Below are 12,773 nucleotides of genomic sequence, written 5' to 3'. Positions count from 1 at the left end.
AGCCCCTACTCCCAGCACTTTCCACCACCCATCCAGAGTGCAGCCTGGCCCAGCCCGCCCCATGCAGATCCAGGGGCACATGCCTGCTCCCTTGCCCTCCCAGACTGGCAGCGCGCAGCAGCACTCAGTGGTGGGAGCCCCCCTCCCCGAGTCCCACACTCTCTCCCACCCCAGCTGGGCAGCTTGTCCGAGCCCCAATCCCTCCCTTGCTGTGGGGGTGTTGATTTGCCCCACACCCCTTCCCTCTCCCCTCCACCCACCACAACAGACTTACCAGCTGGAGGCAGCTGTGTCTAGTGTGGTGAGGACTGCTGCCTGCTTAGTCCATGGCCAAATCTCTGAATCGGCACCAAATTTTTGGATCCGAATTGAACCCGGACAGCGATTTGAATCACCAAATTAAATCACTGTCCCTCTGAATCGGCTGAATCTGAAGCAAATGCTTGTGGCTTTGCACAGGCCTAAAATGCATGCAACCAAATTTTGAATGATCTGTTTTAAGGGATTCATCTTTACTGTGCTCCTGTTCCATAACAGATTCATAGTTCCTGAAGACATTGTTTGAATTATTCACAGCTTTATTGCATTATAGTTTCCAACAGCCAGTTATATTTATGACTCTTCCTTTTATATGCTTGTGTTGATGGATAGGAGGTTTGCATTGTTTCTTCACCTTGGCATGCTGTACACTGTTCTAATGAAGTCACCACCAAGTCTAGTGTTCTGATGAAGTCACCAACTTGAGAGCCAGTTTATATTCAACATGGTGAAGAGCCTCTTGCATTGACAATATGGTAGGAAGTAAATGTCATCTAGAAGTACTGTGTTTCTTTTGTGGTGCTTCCATTACTTTTAGCAATGAAGCTATGTAGCAAATGTAGCCTGAGAAAAAAGCTGTAGAGCCATGTGGCCCAGTTGAAAATGATGATGAAATTGCTGCAGAGGATTTTGTCGTGCTTCCACATTCAGATTCCTGTACTGCCAAGTTGAGTTCAGTACGAATGGTGAAAGCGTTAGTCACGCTGCTGTATACTTTTCAGCTACCTTTTGGCAGCCTTCTTGAGCTCTGAAAGTCACAGCTAAAAATACTAAAGGCTATCAACAAAAAAAGATCTAGCAGCACCAGGGGAAGGCAAGCAGGATCCTATTCCAAATCCTTCACATTAGTCACTGTTAAATCATGCAGGTTTCAAGGGAATTGTCTTGCACATTGAAACACAGTGGAGCAAACTCCAGTATTCCCTGGGAGAGGGGCTGTTGGTGGCCCATAGATCTCTGGTCAAGCATAACAGCCCCTAGGAGGTGTTAGAAACTTGAATAACTTCTAGAACAGCACTGAGGGTGGTCTGAGTTTTACTGCATGCTTAACCAGCCCCTTTTTGCTCTGGAAATCAGGGAAGCTAGTTTACACTGCCCTCTTTTCCTCTGCCTTGAGCAGAAGAGCTGTGCTTTAAGCTTGATTAGCTAAAAGAGGAAATAAATACCAGGGTTAGAGACAGGGACCCATTCTGAACAAAGCCGTCTTCATTCCCCAAGCATTCAAATTGAAGGGCATCAGGCAAGAGCATCCCTGCCAATTTATAAACTATCAGGGCTGGACCTTAAGAAGGGAGAGAAGACTTTGGGCTGATCAGCACTGATGATGAATGATTCCAGGGAGTTACAGGGAACCAGCAACTCTCAGGAAACTCAGCATCTTGTACTAGAAGGTTGTTACATTGTCCAAACTTCAGAGAAGCTTAAACATAGATGAGTGATCCCACCCTCTGCTCTCCTTGTTTGTCATTATATTATTTTAATGTAACTGATGCTTGTTCTTTTTGTTAAGGCAATCAAAGGTAAAAAAAAAAAAAAGAGAGAGAGAGATTCACATAGTTTCTGGAAGTAGTTGGCTTCAGTAATAAAATGTATATCTTGGCTGATTCTCCAGACTGCTGCGAAGTTTCCTCTGTCTATTTGAATTTAGTCTTTATCTAAATCAACTTGTCTTCTGCCACTGAAAATGAGTATTCTTAGCAGCAATCCTGAAATGAAAATGGTATTACCTTAACTGCAATGCCCTCTCCCTTTTAATAAAGAAGAATTTATTTCCCTCCACCACTGAATTCCTATTTGTCCTAGCATCAGAGGTTTTATAGATGCTAACGTTTTCAAAGCCAATGCTTGCTGCAGGGTCATTACAAAGTATTTTACTTCCATTATCAGAAAGAAGATTATAATGGCCCTGAACTTAAGATAAATAGCCAACAGCTTGGAAGTAGTGGCTGTAAATTTAAGGAACTCCATTTTCCCCTGTTGAGCCTGATCATTAAAAATTATTTCTGCAGTGAAAGTAGACAATATTTACTTATTAATTTGTTGCTGAAACTCACAAACAGGCTCTGAATTTGTACAAGTGGCTGCCTCAATACTAAGGGATTAAATAATAGAGAGTCTTCTGAGCCATGTTATAATGATAATAAAGGAACCTCTAATATGGTACTTTCTACTATAGATCTCAAAGTACATAAGCCTTACACTTATTATCTCCCTTCTACAGTCAGGTTAACTAACTTACTTGATAACACATGGCAAGTTAAGCACAGGTTAACCCATGCCAATGCTACTGCTGATACACAGACCAATACTTCTGCTGCTCTATTTTATGCTGCATTTAAATCGAGAAGCTAAAGATGATCAGAATACTGAGGTGTACTCTCCCTCATGCTATCACCAAGAATTCATTAATAGTGCACTCTGCTTAGTAAGCAACCATCGATCCTCTGGATCATGGTGTACACATAAGAGGTCTAGGCACCAAGATCTTCAGTGCATACCCTAGGCAAAAGTATGGAGGAGTGGATGTTGCCCAGGACCTACCATCCCCCCTTTAGATCACTGAGACAGAATCCAAAGGCCAGACTGAGTCCAGATGTTCAGTGCCTCAATGGTTGTAGCTTCTGCTAGAGAGCGACAGATAAGAAAAGTACTGCTGCAAACTGCCTAACGCCTCAGTGAGGGTGTGTTTCTATTAGGATGATGTTCCTTATCCTTTCTTCAACTAAGGAGTACCCACAAGGCAGTAGGGACTAGGGTTTTGAGGCACCCTATACTCATCTTACTTTGGGAGTTGCAACCTTGTGGTATTTTATGGGAGCTACCCCAGCCCAAGCAGCCCCACCATGTTGCCACCAAACCCTCCAGTTGGTGCAGTTTATGGTCATACCCAGGACCCTGCACTCTGCTTATTGATCTGACAAAGGGAATGCACTTTATCAACTAGCTTCTCAGCTGGCCAAAACTGACTTGCTAATTGAAATCTGAGGAGTGATGCTGATTTAGAACTGGAAATCCGACTGACAGGGTTCAGACATGGAGAAAACATCCTACACAAATGTTAGGATGCCATACAGTTTTGTATTCTGAGTTTTTAAAAAGTAATTTATTTGCTACTTCTGGAGGCTTGGACGTTGAGGCATATGTGTGTGCTGCTCTGGAAATGTCAGCGCTTTATTGACCCGCTGAGAGGTGTGCTGGGTAGTGACTGGAACACGAGTGGGATTCAGGTGTTCTGCAGTGACTTGCTGTGGGTATGTTTATATCACTTTCACAGCATGCCAGACAGCACTGCTGAGAAGCATGTCCTGCCCACCCAGCCTTGCTCCATACATGCCAGACAGAAATGGGGCAGTGAATCTGTGGTCATTATGTCCTGCCTCCTTGCTGTCACTCTCCAGTTCTCTCTCTCCGGCACTTCTGGATCATACTGCATACTGAGGGGAACTCACCACTCTACCAGCAATACCATGTTTTTGCCTTAGTTGATTGTATCTAGTATCTCTCACCTGTCTCTCTCTCTGGTTAATCATCTGCATCTTTAACTTTAAGATACTGTATTAACATAGAAAAGGTAGTATGCTGGGCAGGGACAGAATCGTGATAGGACATTGGGCCTAGCCAAGATACCACCTCCATTGGATTTTTTTAAATTCTCGTTGTTTCCAAGTTACCCAAAACCAGTAGACATAATTTATACCTTGTTGAAATCTCAACTTGAATTCAATCTGTTAGAGAGATAAGGAGCAAAGAGTTAGAAGTTAAGTTAAATTAGAGGTACTAGCTGTAGCAGACCAGTAGGGGGCGCTCCTGCACTGAGCCACCCACCTCACTACTCCTGTCCACCTACCAAGCTCCAAGTGCATCCTCTGGGGTATCTCACTTCTGGCTGACCCCCTTCCTGGAGCACACCCGCAATCCTGGGATAACCGCTGCCACCACCCAGGAGTCTGGTCTGTATCTGGGCCCTGTGCCCCCTGGGGTACACAGACCTTGTAGACCTTGAGGATGCTTGACTCAGCGAGAGAACTTGGGGCACTTCCTTTAGCCTGAAGCACAGAGTGGCCTCCTTTGGCCAGCCAGGCATAGGAAGCTTAAAGGCATTCCCCAATCCCTCTCCCAGTGAGTCTACCACACTTGTTATAGTGGAGAGCTTTATTGGTTAAAGGGGGTAGGCTTGTGGAAGGGTACAGGATAGAGAAGTATCAAAGAATAACCCAGAGCAAACTGTGTTGGCTTAGTAGCTGTTTGATATTCTTCTACATTACAGTAAACTATATGTCTAGATAAGTTCCAAGCAGTTTACTCACTTCAGCATCCTGAGAGAGAGATGTTCCAGTTGCTGTATGTAACTTAATATGGCTGCTGCCCCTTCTCCTGGGGAGTCTTAGCTTTATATAGCCCTTTTGACATCACCTTTGAGACCCAATCAAAGCCAGGTGTTGTTTGATTGTGACCAACCAATATAAAAAGCATCACTGGTGACCTAAGAGAGTGACATGGGCTCACGCTGCTGTCTCCATGCTATGAGGTCAGTGCTTATGCAATAGGGAAGTGGAGTCCCACCCTCTTACCTGAAGTCCCTCACATCCGCAGTCACCTGGGGCAACAAGACTGACAGACAGGTGAGAAGACAATGGCAAGGGAAAACCTAATAGACGAGTCTGGGAAGAAACTGGAATGGCATTCTTCCACACTAGCAACTATCCAAATCTTTAAAAAAAAATCTTTCAAAATAAGGGCTCTTTGGTACCTAAGAATAAGGACACCAAACTCTCAGCTGTGTGATGACGATACATTCAGCATCCAGAAAGTCTAATAATAGGTAGGCACAAATGGAGACCGGGATCTGAATTTAGAGATCTAACTCTGAGCATGCAGTAGTTCAAATGTGAATACTGAAGCTAAGTAGATTTAGCTTAGGATCTGGCTTTCAAACTCTTGTGTGGGAAAGGATTTGCATCTGAGTTTTTGGTTCACTTCTCACCTCCTTAGCACCAGGAAGTGAACTGACAGAAGATGGACACATTTTAACGCAGAAAAGAATTGGTCTCCCACCTAGAACAGAAGTGTGGGTGGAAGGCATGAGTGAACTGGCTGCTTTGCAGAGAACTGTTACGGCAGTTGCGATTGCTGAGCTATTGGTGCCATATGGTCATCTCGGGGTGCTCCGACTCATAGAACTATTTATTAGTGGGAACCTGTTTTCTTATTATATGTAACATTTCTGAGTCAGTCTGTAATTACCCTGACAATTAGACTAACTGTGTTGCTTACATGTTCCACGAGTAATTTTTCTTTTAAAAAGACTTTGAAAAAAAATGGTCTAAACAAAGTCTGAAAACTGAAAGGGTGGGCACCTGCAGCTCCTACTGACTTCATTAAGGTCTTCAGGGGTCACCTCTTCTTGTGATGTTCTCAGCAACTGTTTGAATAATATTTTGAAGGCAGAAAATAGTCTATTTAATTTGCCAATAAGCCAGTTGTGATATGGAAATGCAACTAGGCCTTAACTTAGAAGTAAAAACTACCAGTCAACCGAGCAAACAAACCCTATATAGCAACTACAGAGCATCAGGCACGTGGGTTCGTGCTGGTTTTATCAGGATTATGTTTAAAAATGCAGCAGTGAATTCTGCATTCTCCATCTTCGCCCTAACCACTGGCTGAGTTTTGGATGTAGTGTTTTAAAATCAAATTGCTTATTCCTGTCTTGCTATTCAGAGGGCCTGAATCTGTGAACTTACTCAGGGAGTCAATGAAACTCCTTGCTTAAATAAAGCTGGTTGGACTGGGCCAATAGCAGCCCCGCTCAGTAAAACCAGAGGCAGTCAATTCTGAAATAACCTGACGACTTGACCTGCAGAGGGGCCCAGTCCTCAAACCGGTTCCATAGCAGGCCCCAGGCTGCAAGCGGCACTGCAGAAGGGACCGAGCGTTTTGGCAGCCCTACAACAAATTAGCCCCACCAGTGCCTCTCCCACCCAGCTGGGGGCTCTGGTTTCTGTCCCCGGCCTGACCCGCTTTGCTTTCGGCCCCCGCGCTGTGCTCCCTACGTCTGCCCTCGTCTCCCGCTCCCGCAGACGGCTGCAGCGCCGAGCCCCGAAGAACGGGCCGGCCCGGCCTCCTGCCGACAGGTGCCACCGAGCCAGTCCCGGGCCCTACAGCAGGGCAGCCAGCGCGGTGCCAGGCAAGGTCCGGGGCAGATGCGGTGTCTTTCATTAGACCCCGCAGCCGCAAAGGTCTCCGCAAGCCCCGGGGCGCAGGGACACGGCGCCGTCCTGCCGATGCCCGCGCGGAGGCGGGGCGGGGCGGCCCCGGGGAGGCGGCGCCCAGGTGCGGGGCGGGGCGGGGCGAGTTGTGCAGGGCGCTGCCGCCGGCGCGCGGGGAAGGGGCCGCCCGCGACCGCGACCGCGACGGCCGCGCAGGTAGGCCGGGCAGCGGGGCTCCTCCGGCTGCTTTGGACGGGGGCCTCGAGCGCCTTCGTGTAGTCGGCGTCCGGGGGGAGCCGTGGAGGCAAAAGGACTCGGGACTCGTGGCGGGAGAGGGGCTCTCTGTTATCAGAGCGGCTAGATTTGCCACCTCTCTCGTTGCGTCCAAGTCCCGGGAGCTTGGACTTAACGAGTTGGGGGGCTGGCTTGTTTTTTGCAAAAATCCAGTTGGTCTCACGAAAGAGAGAACTTCGGCCACGAGTCTGCGTGCAGCTGGGCGTGGAGACTTGCCCGGTGCGCTGCCAGTCTGCCGCGGCCTTCCCGGCTGCACGCTTGGTTTTATGGGGCATCTCGGCGACACAGCTGGTTTTATGAGGACGGGGGGGTTCTCCCTAGCTTGCTCCTTCAGCCTTTTGGCTAAGGGCAAGCACGCCTTGGGGCACCTGAGCCCCAAGACATCCAGTCCTGGGGCTTGCACGGAGGATAATTGCCATGGATTTGGGAGTGGCTGAAGCCTGGGCGGTAGGATACTTGCCAGTGGTAACGCCACACGGACTGAATGACTGAGCTCTGCTCACTCCGTGAAATTTGGAACTGATTTGGCTGATTTGGCCTGACACAAAATTAAGAAGTTAAATGGAGATATGTTAAGATGGGTCTGACATGGGTGCGGGGGAAGAATGAAAGGCAGCTGGGATGAGGGACGAAGAAAAAGAAAGTGTGTGTGAAGGCAGAAGTAAGAGCTCATAAATGCGCTGTCGAGGGACCCGCTGGCCTGCTCGGCTGTACCAGGCTGATGTATGCGGCCCCATTTTGCTCCGTGGGGCGTCTGTGCAGGGTGGTGGACCGTGGGACTTGCCTTGTGCCAAGGGCCGTCTTGTAGGAGCCTCAAACCTGGGTGCTACAAAGGTGGTTTTAGGGTTTGATGTTCAAAGCTGATGAGGCAGCCTGCCCAGGTAGGAGAAGTTGAACAGCACACACGGGTGGGTGTGTGAAGCTATGGTCAGCAGCAGGGGCTTGTGTCTGCACACCAGAAAGAAAGGGTCAGGCGGTTGTGCCACTTGTTGCCCTGGCAGGTTGCTCGACAAGTGCACTTTGGGACAACGCAGTGCAATGATGAAGCACTCCAGAGTGCCGTTCCTTCCTGTCCGTGTTTTGCTTTGTGCCAGTTGTCTGGTGCATTAACCTCTGGGCAGGTCGGCTTCCCTTTACATCAGGGATGCTCAGCCTCTGGCCTGCAGCCCCCAGACCCATCCCATCTGGCCTGCCGGGTTCGCCACAGGTTGGGAAATGTAGTAGTAGAGTGGCCATTAATACAGCCACTATTCCCTGTGCCAGATTCCCAAACCCTAAGCCCTGGGCGGTTGGATCAGGGCTGGGTCACACCGTCCCCCTGTGGCTGGAGCAGGGCTAGAGCCAGGCCCCCTTCCCTCCCTACCACCTTGGGACTGGGTTGGGCCATACCTCCTTCCCTGCATGGGGCCAGGCTGCCCCCTGTTCCCCTTTATGCTGCCAGATGGTGCCCAGTGTGCCTGCCTTGACTCGGGTGGGGACCACCAGTGGGATCCAGCCTGCAGACCGACTGGCCACTACCTATCCAGCCCACTGGGGGAAACGGGTTGAGCATCACTGCTGTCAGCGAACATTAGTGTGCTGTGGGTTGTACCAACTAAAAGTGTGGTGTAATTGTCTAGTGTTATTATTTAAGGTGCTTTTGACTGAGTGACAGAAATACACCATCATGATTATATAATCAGGGACTCGCATTGCAGGCTTTGACAGCCTGCTATAAATACACCTCAGTGTGACAATGTGTTTAAGGAAGAAGACTTTAGCATACAAGAAAAGTACAGGTTAGGTCAGCTCCAGCTCCCTATAAGGCCATGAACTTCACTGGGATTTAAACAAGGCCCTGTATGCCTTCATAATGTTGCTAAGTCCAAAGGCCATGTCACTAGACAGAAACGTTATTGTTATACCTTTGCATTTGATCTACGATAAGGAATTCTTGATTGTAGTAAGAGCCTAGACATTTGAATTTTCATTCAGAGGAAAAGCTCATTTTGTGATGTGCTGTCAAGCCCTTTGCAGTCAGGAATGGGACCTGGGAGCAGGGATACTATTCAGGGACAAGCATGGTCTCTTGGGGAAAAAGAAATGTCATAATTTCTCCAACAGTTCTTCTGCTTCCTTTGCATTAGCCTCCCTCCGTCTGTGTGTTCCTGAGTTATTCTAGCCCCAGTTTATTTACTTCCTTGTTCATGCTCCTTTGTTGTGGATAACGCAGTGCAGTCCAGGAGTCAGGTTTGCAGTTAATCGTTCTATGTAAGCTATGGCAGTAGATAAGCAATGACAATTGATGGCCATTATAGTTTATTTTGTTAATAATAATAATGTCTTTGTTGTTCTGTCAGCAGTGAATATTTTAAAATTAAGATTATATTTCAAATCCAATTTATATCCCCCATCAGGTTATTGACTATGTTGGACCTTGCCTATAAAAGGGCCAGAGTTTTCAAGGTGGAAATGGGAGGGTGCTACCTCCGAGACATTGCTTTTTATTGCTCCACAGTGAGAGTTTCAGGATGCATTTTTGAGGAGAGAACAGGATACAGTCATTATAGCCCAGCTTTATCTCAGCTCCAACCTTATGAAGTTTTTGTGGCAAAGTTAATAGTGTCTCACAGTCAGCGCACCAACAGCCCACTTTCCTTCTTTCTGATGTGCCACCCCATAATTTCAGGGGCTCCAGCAGAAGGTAGCTGTCAAGAAATCGCATTGACCAGGGCCTAGGCACAAAAAATGGCCCTCCCCTTCACAAATTCCTCAGGGTTTCCCTGGATCTGGGGGGAGACCTGCTGGCTTTGAGGACTGACTCCCTCTTTCTTGGCTTCCCCTTCCTTTGTCCCACACCACCTGTGTCAGAAATGCCACAAGAAACTCGCTGATCTACCTGCTCCAGAATGGCCTTTGTGATTTAAGGGCAAACTGTGTTCTCCCTAAGCTAATTGACCATGTCCCTTTAATGAACCTAGAGAATTGAACTAGAAGATTTTTTCCATGGTTGGCAAGCAGCAAGCCTTAGACTATACACAGTATGGCACCGCAAGGACAATGTGCTCATTGTGCAGCAGACATGCTTTGATTTCATTTAAAATCAATATTGTTATCTACAATGCGAAAGATTATAGAAAACCTGGAGCAGGAAGAAATTATCTAAGGAACTTCTTAGCAAAGTCAAAGGGAATAAAAGCCCATGCTGGATGTGTCAACAGGCTGCAAATCTACTGTGAGAGGGAAGAAGGGAACCTTTTGATGGCTGAATCAAAATCAAATAACCTTTTGGAGGTTGAGCCTAATGGAACAATTCATCTTTTGAAGGGAGAAAATGGTACAGGTCAGGATGACAATTTACTGAAGTCCACTGCCAGGGGATATTGGATTATGCTGACAAATATGCTGCTTGTGTGGTTGAATAAGCGTGCCTCATTTCAGGCTTTTCACGTTGAGCAATTGCACCCTCAGTGACACTTGAGCAATTCTGTTAATTCAGTTTAATAGTGTGGTGCAGAATAATTTGCAACCTTTTGCAATTCTGCCAACAGTTTGCCTTCCATTATAACCCTGAAACCTTTTGCTCTTCTCACCCTTTGGCAGTCCTCTTCTGCTGTCAGTGTAGTGGTATGTCTGTAAACGAAGGAAGAATCTGTCTGTGTTTATGGCAGTGATTCTCAACATTATTAGATTCAAGAAAGTGCCAGTTGACCACGGAAAAGTAATAGAGAGTAGTACTTCTGTTACGAGAGCTCAGGTCATCGAGGGTCACAACGTTTGTGATGCTATGGATTATTTTTTGAAAGTTCTGGGTTTATCTTATGAATCATGCACACGTAACAGTTTTTATACTCTGTGGCATCCCATGGCACCCATTAAAGGAGTTAGGGCACCCCAGGATGCAGTAGCAGCCTGGTTAGGAATCACTGGCTTATGGACTCCAGACTTCCATCTGCCACCATGTGTGAAGGAGAATCAAAGCCAGTGGAAGTAGGTCCCCTTGGCTAGGGATAGAAGTTACATATAAACTGGTTTAAGTGATCAGAAACTGGTTTAAACCTGTAACAGAACAGAAGTTCAGTGCACATAAACCAGTTTCAAAATGGCTGAAATTGGCTTAAGATAAACCTGGCTGAACATAGTATTAGACTTAACTGATTTAGGTCAAACTGGTTTATGAAACTTCTGTCCCAGACCCCTTCCCGGTTCAAGTTAAATCAGAGTCCCCAGCATTTTGCATCCCTGGGTTAAGCTGTGCTGTCTGCTCCGGAGAGCAGGGCTGGCCCCACCCCCCCTGCTCCCTAGCCAGAGCAGCGAGGGCTGGCTCACTGGCTGGCTTACTGCCCCACCCAGGCAAACCTTTGCTGGGGTCTGGGTGTGGAGGGGTGGGGGGTTAAACTTCCATTCCCCCAAGTAGGGAGCTGCCCTGCCTTGCTTACTTAGTGCCACTGTAACCTCATGCAGTATGCAGTGTAGTTTTGCAGCATGCAGTATTAAGTCAGTAGAGTTGCAATGAGTGTAACAGAGGGCAAAATCTTGGCCTTTACTATTCAAATACAAAGTCTGAAAGGACAAACTTGTTCAGCGTGAACATTCAGCAATAATGGAACTTTGTTCAATAGTACATGCAAATCTGTTCTTCTGATCTGAAATATCTCCCCCTCATCTCTCTGAAAGATTAATTTTCATCCACAGGTGAAATGAATACCTTACCTAGTTGATATAGAAAAGTTGAACTTGTTATTTAACTTAAATTAGTTTTTGAACTGATTTACTTAAATGGAATCCTTGTTTGAACTTTCAGTTTTCACCCAACATGTAACCGGCTTTTCGTAAGTGTTGTCTTTCAGACTGCAAACAGACATTGCAGTTGTCCCAGGACAAAGTGCAGTCATTCATACCTCCACGTCCCTTATCCCGGGACAAACCTTAAAAAGTTTAAAGGGATAAAAAGTGCTAAGTTTGTCCCAGGGCATCACAGAGTGCATCTAATTGACTGTCTGAAGATTGTATAATTAAATCAAGGGCAGAAAAGCAGCAGTGCATTCAGCCATACCCTAAGCCATGATTGGAAGGGCAATATCCCAGGACTTTTCTGTTCTAGAACAAAGGTACAACTGGTCCTGGGACAAATGCAATGTCTGTTCCTAGCCTTAATCTCTATTTTAGCATGCAATACAGTCTGCCCTTTTCCTGTAGTGCTAATAACCACCCCTCCTCTAATCATTGGAGTCATTGGATCTTACTTCATTGGATGGACTCTATAGTTTGAGAACCGTTGACATAACTGGACATTATGCAGTGGTAGAAGGGAAGGAATGGGACTTAATATTTTATTTTATTTTATTTTTTCCTGATCTTCACTAAAAAGTACTGCTCGAAATACCTCTCTTAGATATAAGTACCACCCAGCCTTCAGATCTAATGAATTCATGACTGAGTCTGTCCTTCTTTTGGAAAGTTGTATTAAACCTGAGAAAAGGTGCCTAAACAGAGCTGACTTGTTCAAATATATTCTCAAATCTGAATTTGTTTTCTCATGGAAGGATGTCTGCTGGGAAAGGGCGTGACCACAGCTAACAGAATTACTCTATTTGAAGCTTCTTTTCAATGCGTCCTAACTTTGGGACTTGCAGGATAATAAACCGAAGTGGAACAGCTTGCTCACCACCTGCTACTGTGTATGCCAAATACTGCTGTAAACTGGACCAGGTCTGGACCAGATCCCAGAACTGAACACTCCTGTCACAAGAAGAGTTAAAAAATCCAAATCAGATTTGGAGTTGGACTTTATAGTTGGCTTTTCACAATTAGAGGCTGAACTACAACTCTGGATATGAGACATCAACAGTGACATCTAGATCCAGATCTGGTACTAAATATTGCAGCTCAGTACTGTGGTGAAAATGTCTTGTAGTGCTTCTTTTAGGTGCTAAAAGGAGCCTCTCAAATATAATTTATTCATGTAATGAT

The 12,773-nt window shown here is 46.4% G+C and overlaps 1 protein-coding gene across 3 annotated transcripts in view; it reads left to right on the top strand.

Moving 5' to 3' along the window:
* The first annotated feature begins 702 nt into the window (after positions 1–702).
* The window catches only part of LOC149858107 (synaptotagmin-like protein 2), a 67,498-nt gene continuing 55,427 nt past the window's right edge, over positions 703–12,773 (top strand). The window contains exon 1 of one of the 3 annotated variants that reach the window (XM_090060283.1): positions 703–794. The gene's annotated coding sequence lies outside the window, so the exon portion shown is untranslated. Of the gene's footprint in view, positions 795–6,679; positions 6,744–12,773 lie in introns of those variants that run through there. The other 2 variants (XM_090060284.1, XM_090060282.1) reach the window with 2 other exon arrangements.

Source organism: Crocodylus siamensis, chromosome 8 (genome assembly GCF_052110815.1).
Source record: "Crocodylus siamensis isolate JL-2025a chromosome 8, ASM5211081v1, whole genome shotgun sequence".
NCBI classification, from domain to species: Eukaryota; Metazoa; Chordata; order Crocodylia; family Crocodylidae; genus Crocodylus; species Crocodylus siamensis.
This window is presented reverse-complemented; position numbering and strand designations above follow the sequence as displayed.